The following is a 17119-nucleotide window of genomic DNA, read 5'->3' as shown; positions in this document are numbered from 1 at the left end:
AGTTAATGTATTCATTTCCTTAAAGTTTTAATGACACCATTTATTCTTTTAATAATATTTCTTATTGTCCAGGCATAGCTCTTTTAATAATATTTCTTATTTGATTTTGCTTTGCTTTATTGCACTTTGCAGATACTGAGATTTTTACAAATTGAAGGTTTGTAGCAATACTGCATCAAACAAGCCTGTCAGTGCCATTTTTTTCCAACGTTATTTGCTCCCTTCATCTGTCTGTCACACTTCAGTAATTCTCCCAATATTTCAGACTTTAATATTATCATACTTGTTAGGATGATCTATAATCAGTGATCTTTGAAGTTACTGTAGCAAAAAGATTGACTCGTTAAAGGCTCAGATGATCGTTAGCATTTTTTAGCATTATTTTTAAATTGAGGTATGTGCATTGCATTTTAGACATAATGCTATCACACAACAGGCTACAGTATAGGGTAAACATAACTTTTACATGCAGTGGTATAGCAGAACATTAGTGTGATTCGCTTTATTGCAACATCCACCTTACTGCAGTGTTCTGAGACCTAACCTGCAATTTCTCTGAGGTCTGCCTATATATTGACATGACTTAAATAATCCAATAACATTTGCCTAAAAATGAAAAAAAATCACAAATGAATATAGGAAAATGACACAGTAATACATAAAGATCTATGTTTCTGTTTATAAGGTATATTATTTCTTTTTGTTTTCTTTGGTTATTTAGCTACGTATATAGTAAACCCAGCATATTTAGCTCGTTTTTTCTCTCTCTGTCCCAACAGGTTTAGAATGTAATAATTCAAGAATTTTATCATCAAGTGGAATAGCTTGACAGCTGTCTATGTGCTCCCCATGATATGTTCTCTACAGTGTAAGTATGTATTTACTTTCCCAAGCTGGCTGGATTCTGAGAGAAATGTGTTCAGTTGGAACTTATTGGTAACTTAGATTGTTTAAAAGCTTACAAACTCAGAGAGAACAGCATTGAAACAAGTATACTATCAAGGGTGAAACAGATCACCAGCCCAGGTTGGATACATGAGACGGGTGCTCAGGGCTGGTGCACTGGGAAGACCCAGAGGGATGGGATGGGGAGGGAGGCGGGAGGGGGGATTGGGATGGGGAACACATGTAAATCCATGGCTGATTCATGTCAATGTATGGCAAAAACCACTACAATATTGTAAAGTAATTAGCCTCCAACGAATAAAAATAAATGGAAAATAAAATAAAAGTTTACAAACTAAAATTGATCTTAAGTAAAGAATAGTTTCAGAAGTTTATCTTATATGACGAGATGTTGGACTTAACATTATATCAAGGTTAACACTTACATAGTTATGTCATATGAGGCAGAATAATATACCCGTGTGTTTAGTTGTATTTTTATAATTATTATACTTAATATCTTTAAGATTTCTATACTGTTCTTTATTTTTTAAAAGAAACATTAAATATTATACCTGTGAAATTTTGTTCTAAGATATTACAATTTCTTGAAATATCTTTTAAAAATTATAATGCATAATATTTCAAAGTCAGATCAACTTCTTTCTATATTAGTTATATTTTTAAAAACTGGTTTCAGTTTTGGCAAGATAATACCTATACCACTAAATCATTCATATACACATGTATGTGTTTGTGTGTGTATGCATGCATACACATATATGTGTGTATATATATGCACACGATTTTATTGATAAGCTAAATAAAAAGAATAAAAATAACTTTTACTCTCAGACAACCTCTGACTATTAGCTTGATAATGCTGAAAAGTAAGGAGAAAGGTGGAAGGCTGGGGTGCTATTCCTTGTTTGTGATTTAAGAAGTACTAAGAGAAAGTACTACCCCATGGCAGTGGGAAGGAGAGGAGGCAGTCCAGCCTCTTTTTCCTCAGAAGAAAGTAAGCCATGAATGGAGCCCCTGAGTCATCAGAATGCTGCCCAATTTATGGCATGTTTAGGGCATCAGGAGACGCCGTTCCTGGACAGCGCCTGACCCTGTGAGACCTGCAAGGCCCAGGGTAAGCCTTACTCTGCCGTCTTCTAGTCCTTTCCTTTTTGGAGCCCCTGAGGTTATAAAATCTATCAAAAGTGACTTGGAACTTACTGACTCTTGATCCTGCTTCAAGAAGACAAGATAACAAGGGTGCCTGACTATTTTATGGGAGTTGGAGGTAGCAGTGGGCAGACGGTTAGCATGTCATTTCAGAACACTGAATGCTTTTTGACACAAAATACCACTTTAATACACAGTATGTGGTTCTAAAGCAGTGCTTTCTAAATAAAATGTAATGTGAGACACATGTGATTTCATTTTTCTAGAGGTCACATTTTAAAAAGTAAAAAGAAGCTGGTAATATGGGTTTTAGTAATATATTGTATTTAACCTTATATATTCAAAATACAGTCTTTTTAATGTGTGATGAATGTAAAAACTATTAATGGTCCTTTTAGCATTCTTTTTTTTTAATATTAAGTCTTTCAAATCCAATGTGTGCTTATAGTACATCTCAATTTTGATACTAAATTTTTACTGGGTATACTTGATCTGTATTTTGATTTCATAAAATTTACAGCTGATAAAGATTCGCAAAGCCAAGTTGTCCCATACATAGTTGAAAGTTTTTTTTTCAATAACTAAATTGAACATCAGTTTTTAAACCTAAACATATATACTATTCATACTATGTATAAAATAGGCAATGGATGGGAACATATTGTATAGCGCAAGGAACTCTGCTTATTGCACTGTGGTGTCTAAATGGGAGGGAAGTCCAAAAGGGAAGGGAAATGTGTGTATGTGTGGGTGACTCAGCCTGCTATACAGTAGACGCTAACACGACGCTGCATAGCAATTGTACTGCAATAAAATTTAATTCATTTAAAAAGTAAATAAACTCATCAAATAAAAGCCATGGCTTCAGTCACACTGGTCACATTTTATGTACTTGGAAGTCCTATGTGGCTAGTAGCTGCCATATTGGACCACTTTTCCAGAGAACTACAGATTTAATGATGTAATTCTGCTACCTAATAGATTTTGTAGGTGAACCTCAGCACGTCAAAGGAGCATATAACTTCAAAAACCTTATTGAGAAGTTATCTGATCCTATACTTCTAACTTAAAAATTTTATAGAATCAGCTATTTATGAGAAATTATGGTTAATAAAATATACAAGGTGTAAACCTTCAAACTGTAATACACTGGAATTTGTTCACTTTTTATTTGCTTCAGTGTACATACTCTTTTGTCACTAAAGGCATTAGCTGAGCACAACCATTCTTAATTAAAATGTGAACCAAAAGCAAAAAAAAACCAAACAAAATATACCTTTTAAAAATTATTCTGTGAAAGATACTGTTAACGAAAGTATAAGCTTCAGACATGTAGATGACATATCTGATAAAGAAATTGTACCCAAAGTATATAAAGAATTCTTAAAAACTAATATAAAATTTTAAAAGTGGTAAAAGATCTGAATTTTACCAAAGAAAATATGTGAAAAAGCAATAAGTATATGGGAAGATGTTTAACATCTTTAGTCATTAGGGAGCTACAAATTAAAACCATGATGAGATACCACTAGAGAGCTTTTAAAAGGATACATGTTTTTTTAAAAATCTGACAATATGAAATGATGATGAGTATGCAGAACCACAGTGATTTTAATTTATCATTGATGGAAATTCAAAATGGTACTGCACTTTGGAAACCTCTTTGTCATTTTGTTTTAAAATTAAACGTGCACTTAACCATATGATTCAGCATTCTCACTCTTCGGTATTTACCCAAGTGAATTTAAAACATGTCAGGTTTATTGCTAGCATACTTAAGGATTTTATGGCTATGGAGAATATTTTAAAGTTATATTTTCTAAATGAATTACAGATAAAAAAATAATTGATTTTCTGCATGTTTATTTTTATCCAACCTCATTGAACTCTGCATTTTTAAAAATTCTCTGGAATCTTCTAAGAATACTGTCATACTCTCTAGAAAATAAAATTGTGATTTGAAAAAAAAACATAGTTTCACACAAAAACCTATATATAAATATTTATAGCACGTTTATCTGTAATGGCCAAAATGTCAAAATAATGAAAGTATTTTCCAACTGATGATTGAATAAACAAACTGTAGTACACCTATAAATAGAATACTTGTTCAGTCACTAAGCTGTGTCTGACTCTTTGCAACTCCATGGACTGTAGCACGCCAGGCTTCCCTGTCCTTCACTCTCTCCTAGAGTTTGCTCAAATTCACATCCATTGAGTTGGTGATGCTATCCAACCATGTCATCCTCTGCCTACCTCTTCTCCTTTTGCCTTCAGCCTTTCCCAGCATCAGGGTCCTTTCCAATGAGTCGGCTCTTTGCATAAGTTGGCCAAAGTATTGGAGCTTTAGTTTCAGCATCAGTCCTTCCAATGAATATTCAGGATCAGTCCTTCCAATGAATATTCAGGATTGATTTCCTTTAGAATTGACTAGTTTGATCTCCTTGCAGTCCAGGGGAGTTTCTAGAGTCTTCTCTAGAACCACAGTTCAAAGGCATCAGTCTTTGGCACTCAGCCTTCTTTATGGTCCAGCTCTCACATCCGTACATGACTACTGAAAAAAACCATAGCTTTGACTATACAACCTTTGTTGGCAAAGTGATGAAAAGGGAAGTATGACTGATTCATGCACTATCATGGGTGAATCTTTGATGTATTTTGTAAGTGAGAGAAGGGTGACACAAATGACCGAATGTTACATGATTCCATATGTATGAAATTCCAGAAAAGATAAAACATAGAGACAGGAAACAGATGAGTGTTTGCCAAATAGAGATACAGGAGGATTCATTGCTTCCTACTTTAGGAAGTGCCTTCTTCTGTGTAATCTCATCCTTTCTACCTCAGTGTAATTATATTTTGCCATTTTTCTCCATTTATTCCAAGTCATTAAGAACCTCTGTTCTCTATTTGCCATAAAATGTTCAATCATGATTTAAAATTTAAGAATTTTAAGAACTCTTTACATATATTCACATTTTTAACAATTCACACTATTTGAACCATTCAAAGTTATGATTCAAAGTTTTAATTTAATTTTAAAACCATTCAAAGTTTTAATTCTTTTATGGCCATTTAGTTCTATATTCTTGGCAATACTATCTTACTAATCATAGAGACATTAGTTTTACTTACATAAATGGCTGGGTGTTCAGATACCAAATAAACCAGTAAGTGGCCAAAATAACTCTAATGCCATTTTAAAATTAGGATAATTAAGGGCTTATGTACCTTATTTGACACAATAATAATATTATGAGGTCCAAATTTTCTTACACTTTTTTAAGAGTTTTATAAAGTTTTCTTTATACACATCAGCTTTGCAGTAAGCTTGTAAAGTAGGAAATTCCGAACTCCCTCTAAGTAAGGAAAGAAAGAGCTCTCTGAGAGGATAAGTGATTTGCCTAGAGGCGGAGAGCTTGTAAGGATTGAGCACCTACGATCGCCCCTTCCTTAAATTAATCCTTTGGCTTTTGTACCGCTTTGTAAAGTCCACGCTGTATGGAAATATTCTTATTGGTCAGAGTATGTTCTTGCTTTTTAAATTCCAGAGATGATCGAGCTCTATTCTGTAAGTGACATTATAATGAATTTTATTTCATTAAGAAAATATTACTCAGGTGGTACTAATGGTAAAGAACCCACCTGCCAATGCAGGAGATGTCAGAACTGTGGATTCGATCCCTGGGACGAGAAGATTCGCTGGAGGAGGGCATGGCAGCCCACTCCAGTATTCTTGCCTGGAGAATCACGTGGACAGAGAAGTCTGACAGGCTACAGTCCATAGGGTTGCAAACAGTTGGACACAACTGAAGTGACTTAGCACACACGCAAAGCCAAAAATCTCACATGAAATGTCTTTCTGTTGAACTTCAAAATCTGCCCTAAGCTACTAGATTGGAACTAATTCTTGCTACATTCCTTATGCTATATTAGATACAGTTTGCCTTAACATCAAGGAAATCTAAGATGAGAATCAAAAAGCTTCACAAAATGCATAAACTTAGTAATGATTTTTTTTAACTATAAAATGATTATCTCACAAAAACATTTATCATGTCTTTTCTTAGATAACAATCTTCTCTGGTACAGCTTCATTAGATTTCCATACAGCATTTAGGAAGAAATACATTTACTTTATAAAGCAAAGCATATACCCTTAGACATTGTGATCCTTTTCTTTAGTACTTGCATCATTATACCTGTCTGCTGCAATTTCTCTGAGTAGGAGTGATCTCATCATCTATAGGCAGCTTTAAAATGAAGAAAATTTATAGCATACTCTCACTTATCAGTAAATCAGACTTTCTCCCTATTGCTTTGCGATCACAATGCAGACTTCTAAGGGAACTTATTTTATTAGGTAATTTGAAAATACTTTATTAGGCTATTTGAAAAGCTTCTTGAATATGAGAGGATGATAAGTAATAAAAGAAGATACACCAATAGAAAACATGTTTTATACCCTCAAATAGTAGTATAGTAGGTAGAGAACACAAATGCAAAAGTCAATCTGGTTTATCCTGTGCTTAACTCTCATTTGATATCTGTTACAATGCATAAAAATGCATTGAAAGAAGATTCCCAAATCTATCTCTCTGCCATATTTGAATGCTAACAGCTCTCACTATTTTCTGTCTTCTAATCGAAATCCCTTCAACCATAGTAAAAGCCTTATTTCATTTTTGTTTTTGTTGTTGTTGCTATTTAAGAGGTTATTCAGAAGGATTCCTTTTTGTAAGACCTGTCTCTTTTGTACTAAGCCTTCCTATTATACTTTCTGTTGAATAATAGATACTTAAAAATATTTGAAGCATTGAATTTCTAAATAAAATGCTATTGAGCACAATTGTAGTCAAAGCACAGTAGGATATTAATTTAAAATTTGAGACTTTAAATTAATGTCGTTTAAACCCCCCAAAATGAATATAATGATTGCTCCTTTCTTATGTTTGGAATGTCATAATCTATCTCACAGTAAATCTCTGTGCTGCTAAGGGGTAAAATCTGGAATATGCCCCTTTGGTTTTATGGGTGCACAATATCACATATTCATTATGCTGAGTTGAGGTTGAAGATGGAAAATTGCCTTACAAGGTAAAATTAGGAGAACTTATAAGTAAGTCTTCAAGGAACAGAAAATAAGCAATGTGTTAGACAGCTAGAAGAATTTTAGGAAAGTAGTATTAATTCAACATTAACTTGTTTATACTGCTATGATAAAATACCACTCCATCTAAAATTTCAGAACTACCTGTCAACTATATCTTTTTTGAAGTTTAGGGGGAAATTAAGAGATGAGTCCCATATCCAGGTCAAAGCAGTCAGAGAGAAAGGAACATTTATGGTAGAATTGGAAAAGCTCCACTGTAGAAATTCAGAACACCAAATAATCAGAAATTTATATAATCCCTAGAATTCTTAGAAATCTTTGGTACATTGAAATTTTTTTATACAGCATGGAGTAATTGATTAGAAACCTCAAATGCAGAGGTTGCTATTTATATCTATGTTACTTTTGCTGTTGTTTGGTCACCAGGTCGTGTCTGACTCTTTCCGACCCCTTGAACTGTAGCCCACCAGGTTCCTCTGTCCATGGGATCTCCCAGGCAAGAATACTGGAGTGGGTTGCCATTTTCTTCTCCAGGGATCTTTCTGACCCAGGTATCAAACCTGTGTCTTCTGCATTGGCAGGCAAATTCTTTACCACTGAGCCACCAGGGAAGCCCTTTATTTTGTTATACAAACATTAAAGCAATATTTAAAAGCTCAAAAAGATGTATTATACTCAGAATCTAACCACTCCAGAAATTCACATAGCCTTTTGTCTGTTTCATTTCTAATCCATATGTATCACAACTTTATGTAGTATAATTATCATTGTGCTCTGATTTTGTTTCAATACCAGATCATAAACATTTTAACATATCCATTATTTTATATGTCCTAATAATGAGTATTTACTTAGCTCTTTTTTCATATATTTGGGTGTTGGTGGTGTTACTTCAAATACCTATATTTATCAAACACTTTTGTCTTCATTTTGAATCTTTTTCTCTAACAGAGGAAGTAGAATTCTGGCTTAAGAGCAAGTCTCTAAATATTCAGAGTATACTAGATATGTGACTGGAAATGGTTCTAAATCTTCCTAGCTTTCCTTTCATCAAATGAAAAAATGGAAATAAAAATAGGATTTATATTGTAGAACAGTTAAAAGGATTAAATGCAAAACTGTATAAGATTATGCAGAGTGTCTATTTGGGCAAATTCCTAGAAATTAAACTATCAAGGCAAAGAATATGACTACACATATTCTTTCCAAAACTGTTACACAAGTTGTTAACTTCCAGGGTATTCAGCTGCTAAAAAAAATGAAAATCATCTTCAATACCTTAAACACAAAACCACAAAGCTGAATTGATTGCTAACTTAAGGAAAGGAGAAGTATATTGTTGGGGTAGAGACTTTCAGAGCAAAGGCTGCTAAGGTTCTGAAACTTGAAAAATGGTTACTCAGTGAAACAGAAACATATTTATGCCACCCCTTATGCTCTGCTGGGGATGGGAGACATTGAAAATGATCAATTATATGCAGTGACTTATCAGACTTTGAGGCATTTGAAAGCAAAATATTCTCTGCCCCTGCTTCCAACTAGGAGACTGAATATGGTCTCTATAAACGTGTTCATAATTTCAAACTACACCTTGAACTCTTGTCATTTGCTATTATAAACATACTTATTTGATTTAAATAAATTCCATGGAGCGGAGACAGTGCCATTTCTGCATTCTTTAATTTTTTTGTAGGGCTTATTAGAGCATTATCAGGCAGACAATGCAAAATATAAATTGATGACTAAAAGGGAAAAGAACAATCATCTATAATAATATTAAATAACTGAGCAAGGAATTTAGATCTAAGGGTCAAGGCTTATTAGCCTAAATAATTCATAAAACACTTTTTATGAAGTTTCAGGTTATTATTTAGCCTGAGAGGTAATAATTTCTCTTTTTAGAAACTACTTTTTCTTTCAATAATTATAAAGACTACTTGGGACAAATTTAAATTAATATATTTTAAAAGTAACAGACTCAGCTATATAAGTATCCAAAATTTAGGGTAACAAAACAAATAATATAAACCAAACATTTTTATTTGAAAACTTGGGAGATATATTTGCAAAAATTATATTAGACAGGGGCTTAACTTTGTGAAATGAATTGCCTGAAAAACAACAGACTTCTATTCTTTTATGAAAATGCCTCTCAAAAGTCAGAAATGGAGGTGTCCTGGTAGATTCACTGCAAGTAATGAGCATGAATGAAACTTTCAAACACTTCTATTATTGCTAAAATTATTATTATTCAACCTGCCTTTACATACTCCTCCTTAAAGGATACAGAAACCATTCAGGCAATGCACTCATTTTTTCTTCTATACAATTTGAATTGTTGTTGTTGTTGTTTAGTTGTTCAGTCGTGTCTGACTCTGTGCGACCCCATGAACTGTAGCCCACCAGGCTCCTCTGTCCATGGGATTCTTCAGGCAAGAATATTGGATTGGGTTGCCATTTCCTCCTCTAGGGGGTCTTCCTGACCCGGGGATCAAACCCACATCTCTGGTGTCCCCTGAATTGCAGGCAGATTCTTTACCACTGAGCCACCAGGAGCAAGTTTTCAAACTTAGTATAAGAATAAAACAGATGCTATCTTCCCGACTCTTTCTAAAGCTGTCTCTTGTGCAGTGTCAGAGGAGCCCTTGAAACTTTGTCTTTTTTCTCCCTTGATAATACAACCTTTACATGTGTTACTCTCCAGCCATTTCTGGACTCACTGATTTAGAAGTTCCTCAAAATTTAATCTTTTTTTACCCTGACTCTATTCAGGGAATCAGTACATCAGACTGGTTATCCTTGCTTGTAAAACTGAGTCAATAATAGTAGCAACTTCACTGTGTTGATCTGAGAATTATATGAAATGACAGACCTTAATACAAAACCCAGTGCCTAACTTACATGAAAAGTGAAAGTCGCTCAGTTATGTCCAGCTCTTTGCGACCCCATGGACTATACAGTCCATGGAATTCTCCAGGTCAGAATGCTGGAGAGGGTAGCTATTCCCTTCTGCGGGGGATCTTCCCAACCGAGGAACTGATCCCAGGTTTCCTGCATTGCGGGGCTTCCTTGGTGGCTCAGAGGGTAAAGCGTCTGCCTGCGATGCGGGAGACACAGGTTCCATCCCTGGGTTGGGAAGATCTCCTGGAGAAGGAAATGGCAACCCACTCCGGTACTCTTGCCTGGAAAATCCCATGGACAGAGAAGCCTGTTAGGCTACAGTCCATGTGGCTGCAAACAGTTGGAAACGACTGACCTACTTCACTTTCACTTTTCTCCCGCATTGCAGGCAGATTCTTTACCATCTGAGCCACCAGGGAAGACCTTACATGAAATCTTCAATAATATGAGTTGCTAAAATTTTTTCCATGAGTTCCTAGTTTCCTTTTATTCAAAAATGTCACTACAAGCTCCTTTTCCACAATATTTTGCTCCTTTTCCAGTTTAAATTTTATGTTGCTTCAGTCCCCGACCAACAATCTGTATGAAGCAAAATGACCAAAAAATGAAGATAACATACCATGAATGACTATTTCCCAAAATTCAGCTATCCAGAATTGTACAGATAACACTGTGGCTTAAAAACTAAAAGATTCATGCACCCAGTGTTCACAGTAACACTATTTACAATAGCCAAAATATGGAAGCAATCTAAGCATCCCTAAACCAATGGATGGTTTCAGGAATAAAAAAGGATTAATTTGTGCCATTTTCAACAACATGGATGAACCTATAGGGTGTGATGTTTAGTGAAATCAGTCAGGCAGAGCAAGACAGGTACATGTGGAATCTTAAAAAAAGTAAATGAACAATAACAGAAAAGGGGTGGCTTCATTTTCCTCATTTTCAACTTTTTTTCCTTTCCTTCTTCTTCCCTATTTATATTTGAAGTGGCCTTGACGTACTCCTTTCCCAATTTGGAACCCGTCTATTGTTCCATGTCCAGTTTTAACTGTTGTTTCTTGACCTGCATACAGATTTCTCAGGAAGCAGATTAGGTGGTCTGGTATTCCCATTTCTTTAAGAATTTTCCACAGTTTGTTATAACCCACACAGTCAAAGGCTTTGGAGTAGTCAATAAAGCAGAAGTAGATATTTTTCTGGAATCCCCTCACTTTTTCTATGATCCAACGGATGCTGACAATTTGATTTCTGGGTCCTCTGCCATTTCTAAATCCAGTTTGGACATCTGGAATTTCTCAGTTCACGTACTGTTGAAGCCTAGCTTGGAGAATTTTGAGCATTACTTAGCTAGCATGTGAGATAAGTGCAATTGTGTGGTAGTTTGAACATTCTTTGGTATTGCCTTTCTTTGGGATTGGCATGAGAACTGACCTTTTCCAATCCCGTGGCCACTGCTGAGTTTTCCAAATTTGCTGGCATATTGAGTGCAGCACTTTCACAGCATCATCTTTTAGGATTAGAAATAGCTCAACTGGAATTCCATCACCTCCACTAGCTTTGTTTGTAGTGATGCTTCCTAAGGCCCACTTGACTTCACATTCCAGGATGTCTGGCTCTAGGTGAGTGACCATACCATTGTGGTTTTGGCTCATTAAGATCTTTTTTGTATAGTTCTGTGTATTCTTGCCACCTCTTCTTAATATTTTCTGCTTCTATTAATCTGCCCTTTCTTGTCCCCATCTTTGCATGAAATGTTCCCTTGGTGTCTAATTTTCTTGAAGAGATCTCTAGTCTTTCCCATTCTATTGTTTCCCATTCTATTTCTTTGCATTGATCACTGAGGAAGGCTTTCTTATCTCTTTGCTATTCTTTGGAACTCTACATTCAGATGGATGTATCTTTCCTTTTCTCCTTTGCCTTTGGCTTCCCTCCTTTTCTCAGCTATTTGTAAGGCCTCCTCAGACAGCTGTTTTGCCTTTTTGCATTTGTTTTCCTTGAAGATGGTTTTGATTACCATCTCCTATACAATCTCCATCCATAGTTCTTCAGGCACTCTGTCTATCAGATCTAACCTCTTGAATCTATTTGTCACTTCCACTGTGTAATCATAAAGGATTTGATTTCGGTCATACCTGAATGGTCTAGTGGTTTTCCATATTTTCTTTAGTTTAAGTCTGAATTTGGTGATGATGTCTGAATTTGATGGTGATGTTACACTCCCCCAAATGCACACACACCCCTTTGTTTTAGATCATTGTTGAGCTTAATTGTAATTCTTTAACCAAAAGAAGAAATCAGGCATTTGCTTCAGATTCCCATCTCTGAGGGAAAAACTCAATCAACACAGCTTCGGATTCTATTGCCTCTTGACCTTCAACAGAAGTATGTGGTTGTTTTCTAACTTCAGGATCCTTCAGGGAATCCTAGTTTCCACAAATTCATTCCCTGAGTCTTCTGGGAGTCACTCCCACAAATCCCCCCAAAGAAATCAATATTGAGAAAGAATTTCCTATTACTTTTCAGATGCCACAGAAACCAAAAGAAATCATGTTTTTCCTCTACCCTATAACATAGGGAAAATTTTCTGTCCGGTTCCCAAAGAAGTAACCATTTCCCTCTTGTATGGCGAGAAATTAGGAAAGGGTTGGTGATCTAAAATTTGTTAATTGCCTAAAAACATGTCACTAAGTTATTTTTGACTATCACCATAGTCTTATGAAGAGGTTATCATAGTCTCCATTTCTCTTCTGAGCAAGCCTCTTAAATGCTGCAGATTTGCCTGTGTCCCAGCATGAAATGGAGCAAAGCAAATGATGCCATCTATCAATTGTTTGTGTTTCTTTGCTTCCTCCCTGCAAAATCCCCAAATTCCCTATAATGCATTGTGTTTCTCCACCCTAGCATTTGCATCACTTGATATTTGAAGAAAGATGAAGGTCTTTTGTTTTATGTTATATTTTTGTCACATATTTTTCTATAAGCTTTAACAATTTGCTTGGGATGGGAATTCTTTTCTTCTTCATTATACATTTTTTGTAAATATTCAACATCATTCAAGGGAATTAAGCAAAAAACAGTGTTTCAAGGTCTTACATATCTGCTTATTCTTTTCCTAAGAAGCATTTATAATCTGTTTTTGAAAATAAGCAAAATGTCAGTTCCTTTGCCTCAAATAGAATGTATTCTCTGATTTTAGCTGCATGTCACAGTGTATTTGCTGGGTGTATGTATACATTCCACAGCAGAACCATTGTTCACATAATAGAGGAAGATTAATTAAAATGTAGAAGACACATAATATGGGAGAATATCTTCAATATCTTCTCAAAAAAGCTGAAAATTATTCCTGAACTAGAGAATGGGGAGGGGTGACCGTTGGAGGGCTTATCACGACTTTTGCTGGTCATTTATGCATAGTCAAACTTGTTTTGTTATCTTGTTTTGAGTGATTTGGACATACTTTTGATGGAAGGAAATACTGTATAATGTGTTTTGAGATAGTTTAATAGAATTTGTGCTAAAATGTAAGAAGCATGTATCGGACCTTAAAAATTCTCTTAAAAATGTTGTGAAACATCACCCTGAACAAAACTCTGTTTGCAGATGCTTATTCCACAATGAATAGCACATATGCAAAAAAAAAAAAGCAAACATGTAATTCTGTTTGGTTCCAAGCATTTTTCTTTTTATTAATATTCTTTCATATTTATGAAATTAAGATACTTGCCCCTTGGAAGAAAAGCTATGACAAACCTAGACAGCATATTAAATAGCAGAGACATTACTGACAAAGGTTTGTCCGATCAAAGTTATGGTTTTTCTGATAGTCATGTATGGATATGAGTCATGTATGGATATGAGAGTTGGACTGTGAAGAAAGCTGAGTGCCAAAGAATTGATGCTTTTGAACTGTAGTGTTGGAGAAGACTCTTGAGAGTCCCTTGGACTGCAAGGAGATCCAACCAGTCTATCCTAAAGGAAATTAGTCCTGAATATTCATTGGAAGGACGGATGCTAAACCTGAAGCCTCAATACTTTGGCCATCTGATGCAAATAACTGACTCATTTGAAAAGACCCTGATGCTGAGAAAAATTGAAGGCAGAAGGAGAAGGGGACGACAGAGGATGAGATGGGTGGATGGCATCACTGACTTGATGGAAATGAGTTGAGCAAGCTCTAGAGATGGTGATGGACGGGGAAGCCTGGCATGCTGCAGTCCATGGGATCACAAAGAGTCAGACACAACTGAGCAACTGAACTGAACTGATGGATAGTATGGACCATTTGTGTTTGTTTTGGGATGTGTATATATGCATATACTGAGTACCGATATAAAATGTACAGCTTATTATAGGTCATAGTCATAAACTTTAAATGCCATTGACCCCCCCAAAACTAGCACTGAAGAAGAACTCTTTAAGAAGTGTTTCCCATATAGAGAAGCCAATCCTTTGCTTTAAATACTACCTTTACTCTGTGACACTTTACTTAAATAACTATGAAAGTGGCTATAAGAAGAGTACTGGATAAAGTGAAACCTAGAAAAGGAAAAAATTGAAATCACTGCAAACACTTGGGGAGTTGGTTGACTTTTTAAAATAATACAAACATTCCTTAAAATTCACTTAGAAAACGATTAAAGCAGATTACTAGGGCTCAGACCGCAACTCTACAACTTGCTGATTGAGGAAACCTGGATAGTTATTTAACCACATGAGGCTATACAACCTATCTATGAAATGATGATTAATCTACCCCTGTATCTTCAGGCAGTTAACAGAATTAAGTTGTATAATTCATACATAGGGCCTCAGGGGTAATAAATTTTCAACAACTTTTAACTGTTCTACATCTCTACAGGAGGGAATACAAAGCATTAATTTATAGACTGACCTAAGATTCTGTTTTGTTTTACCTGATTTTGTATGCTTGTATAGTTTATGTACGCTGTTAATATTATTTGCAAAGTTAGTAATCTCACTGACTCAGTGGACATGAATCTGAGCAAACTCTAGGAGATAGTGAAGGACAGGGGAGTCTGGCATGCTGTAGTCAATGGACTCGCAAAGAATTAGACACAGCTAAACAACAAGGGGACAAGGGATATATAACAATAAGGGAAAAATAAATTTTTATCTTTGATCTTTGAAGAGATATTATTTTTTGTAAGTTTTGGTCCAGTGTGGATAGTAATAGTTTCACTTAAATTTTTACTGTAAAAACTTCATAGTTGAACTAAATAGGAGTAATTTTTTGTATGATTTCAGACTAATATGTTTAAGTACTTTCTTTTTCACAACTCCTAAGTAGAGAAGGACCACAAAATATGAGATTGTCAAATTTACAAATATCAGACACTTAAGTTTTGGAGAGTGTTACAAGAGAAAAATAAAGAGATGTGAATGATAGAAAAATATGTTTAAAATAGAGTATTTTTCTGATTATAAAATTAACATATGTTCATTCTAAAAATGCAGTTAGTAGAAAAATAAAGAAAAATGTTAATATCTTGGTCTAGATTTTATAGGTATTTTTGTCCATAGATAGAGCTAATAGATTCTTTTGATAGGATTATAACATAGAGTTTTATACATTTCTTTTGTCTTTTTACTATATCTTGGATGTTTTCTATATCAATACATAAGTCAATAGACTTGTATTATGATGTATTTAGCATTATATAGTATTCTGTTCTTTGTTGGACTTAATTTTAATCAATTACTCATTCAAGAACATTGTTAACAATGCTTCTATCTTACAAAGCTCTGTGTCCTTCAAATATTTTTCCTGTGTCCTTCAAACTATGGGCACCAATTGTTGAATGGCAACTATATGATAATCACAGTGTTAAGAGCATTTCATTTTAATTACAAAAAAACCTGTGAGACATGTACCAGCATTAACTCTGTTTTATCGAATAGAGTGGGCTACCCAGGCAGCTCTAGTCGCAAAGAACCCACCTGTCAATGCAGGAGACATAAGAGACTCAATGTTCGATCCCCTGGGTCAGGAAGATCCCCTGGAGGAGGGCATGGCAACCCACTCCAGTATCCTTGCCTGGAGAATTCCATGGGCTGGCCGGCTAGGATCCATAGAGTCACGAAGAGTCAGACACGACTAAACAGATATATCAAGTAAAGTTACTGAAGATTAATTCAGTTGAATAATTTTATAAAAGTCTACACAAAACTAGAATTAAAACAAGCAGAGGCTGATTTAAAAAAAAAGTATATAACCAGTACATACCCTGCTCTTATAGGCACATCTTAATTTTTATATTGTTTATTAATGTTTCCAGAAAATTTAATTAATTTTCAATGAATAACCTAAATTCTGTTGTATTGGACAATTGCAGTTCATTTTGTCCTTAGTCCCTAGTGCATGGTCTATTATGAAACCTCATCAATGGCCACATGACAGATTTACATTTCATGGCATTTGCAAAAAAAGACAAATCACACAATTGCTGAGGCGTTTATAAAACCAGTTGCAAAATTAAGAACTTGCATGTTTCTTGGTGGAAAGAAAGCAGGACAAATTATTGGTAAAATTTATCAGATGACTTTATTGAATATCACATATCATAAATTGCGGACAGTGTTGAAGAGAAACTCTCATTGTCTGAGTTTGCTAGTTGATGGTTTGAAAGCTCAGGTGTGGGTAGTATAACATATTGTTAGTAGATATATTGTTGATATACATGAGGGGCATTTTGTTCACCGAAAGTATGCACTAGTAGAGAAGAGATATGTCTCTAGTTCCTACTTATTATTCTTTGGAGAATTATTGGAGCCTCAGACAAAATTTTACTGGGATTAGAAATAAATAAGATGCATAATTACCAGTTATTGTGCCCCAGGGAAGGGTGCTAATAAGCAAATGCCAGAGGTTGCGCTTTAATGCCAATACTTAAACTGCTTTGGGCCAGAGACCAGTTGACCAACCAACCTAATTAATCTTGACTATAGTTCAACATCAATAATAATGGTAATAATGAGCATTGGGAGTATAATAAAATTAAGGGTACTATATGTATTGTCTAA

General features: G+C 35.0%; 1 protein-coding gene across 1 annotated transcript in view; it reads left to right on the top strand.

Annotated features, from left to right (window-relative positions):
- Positions 1-795: 795 nt before the first annotated feature.
- FUT9 (fucosyltransferase 9) overlaps positions 796-17119 on the top strand; it is a 107706-nt gene continuing 91382 nt past the window's right edge. Inside the window, exon 1 of the mRNA XM_043890507.1 lies at positions 796-868. The gene's annotated coding sequence lies outside the window, so the exon portion shown is untranslated. The remainder of the gene's footprint in view (positions 869-17119) is intronic.

Source organism: Cervus elaphus, chromosome 28 (assembly GCF_910594005.1).
Source record: "Cervus elaphus chromosome 28, mCerEla1.1, whole genome shotgun sequence".
NCBI classification, from domain to species: domain Eukaryota; kingdom Metazoa; phylum Chordata; class Mammalia; order Artiodactyla; family Cervidae; genus Cervus; species Cervus elaphus.
Note: the sequence above shows the minus strand (reverse complement) of the source record. Positions and strands in the feature narration are given on the sequence as shown.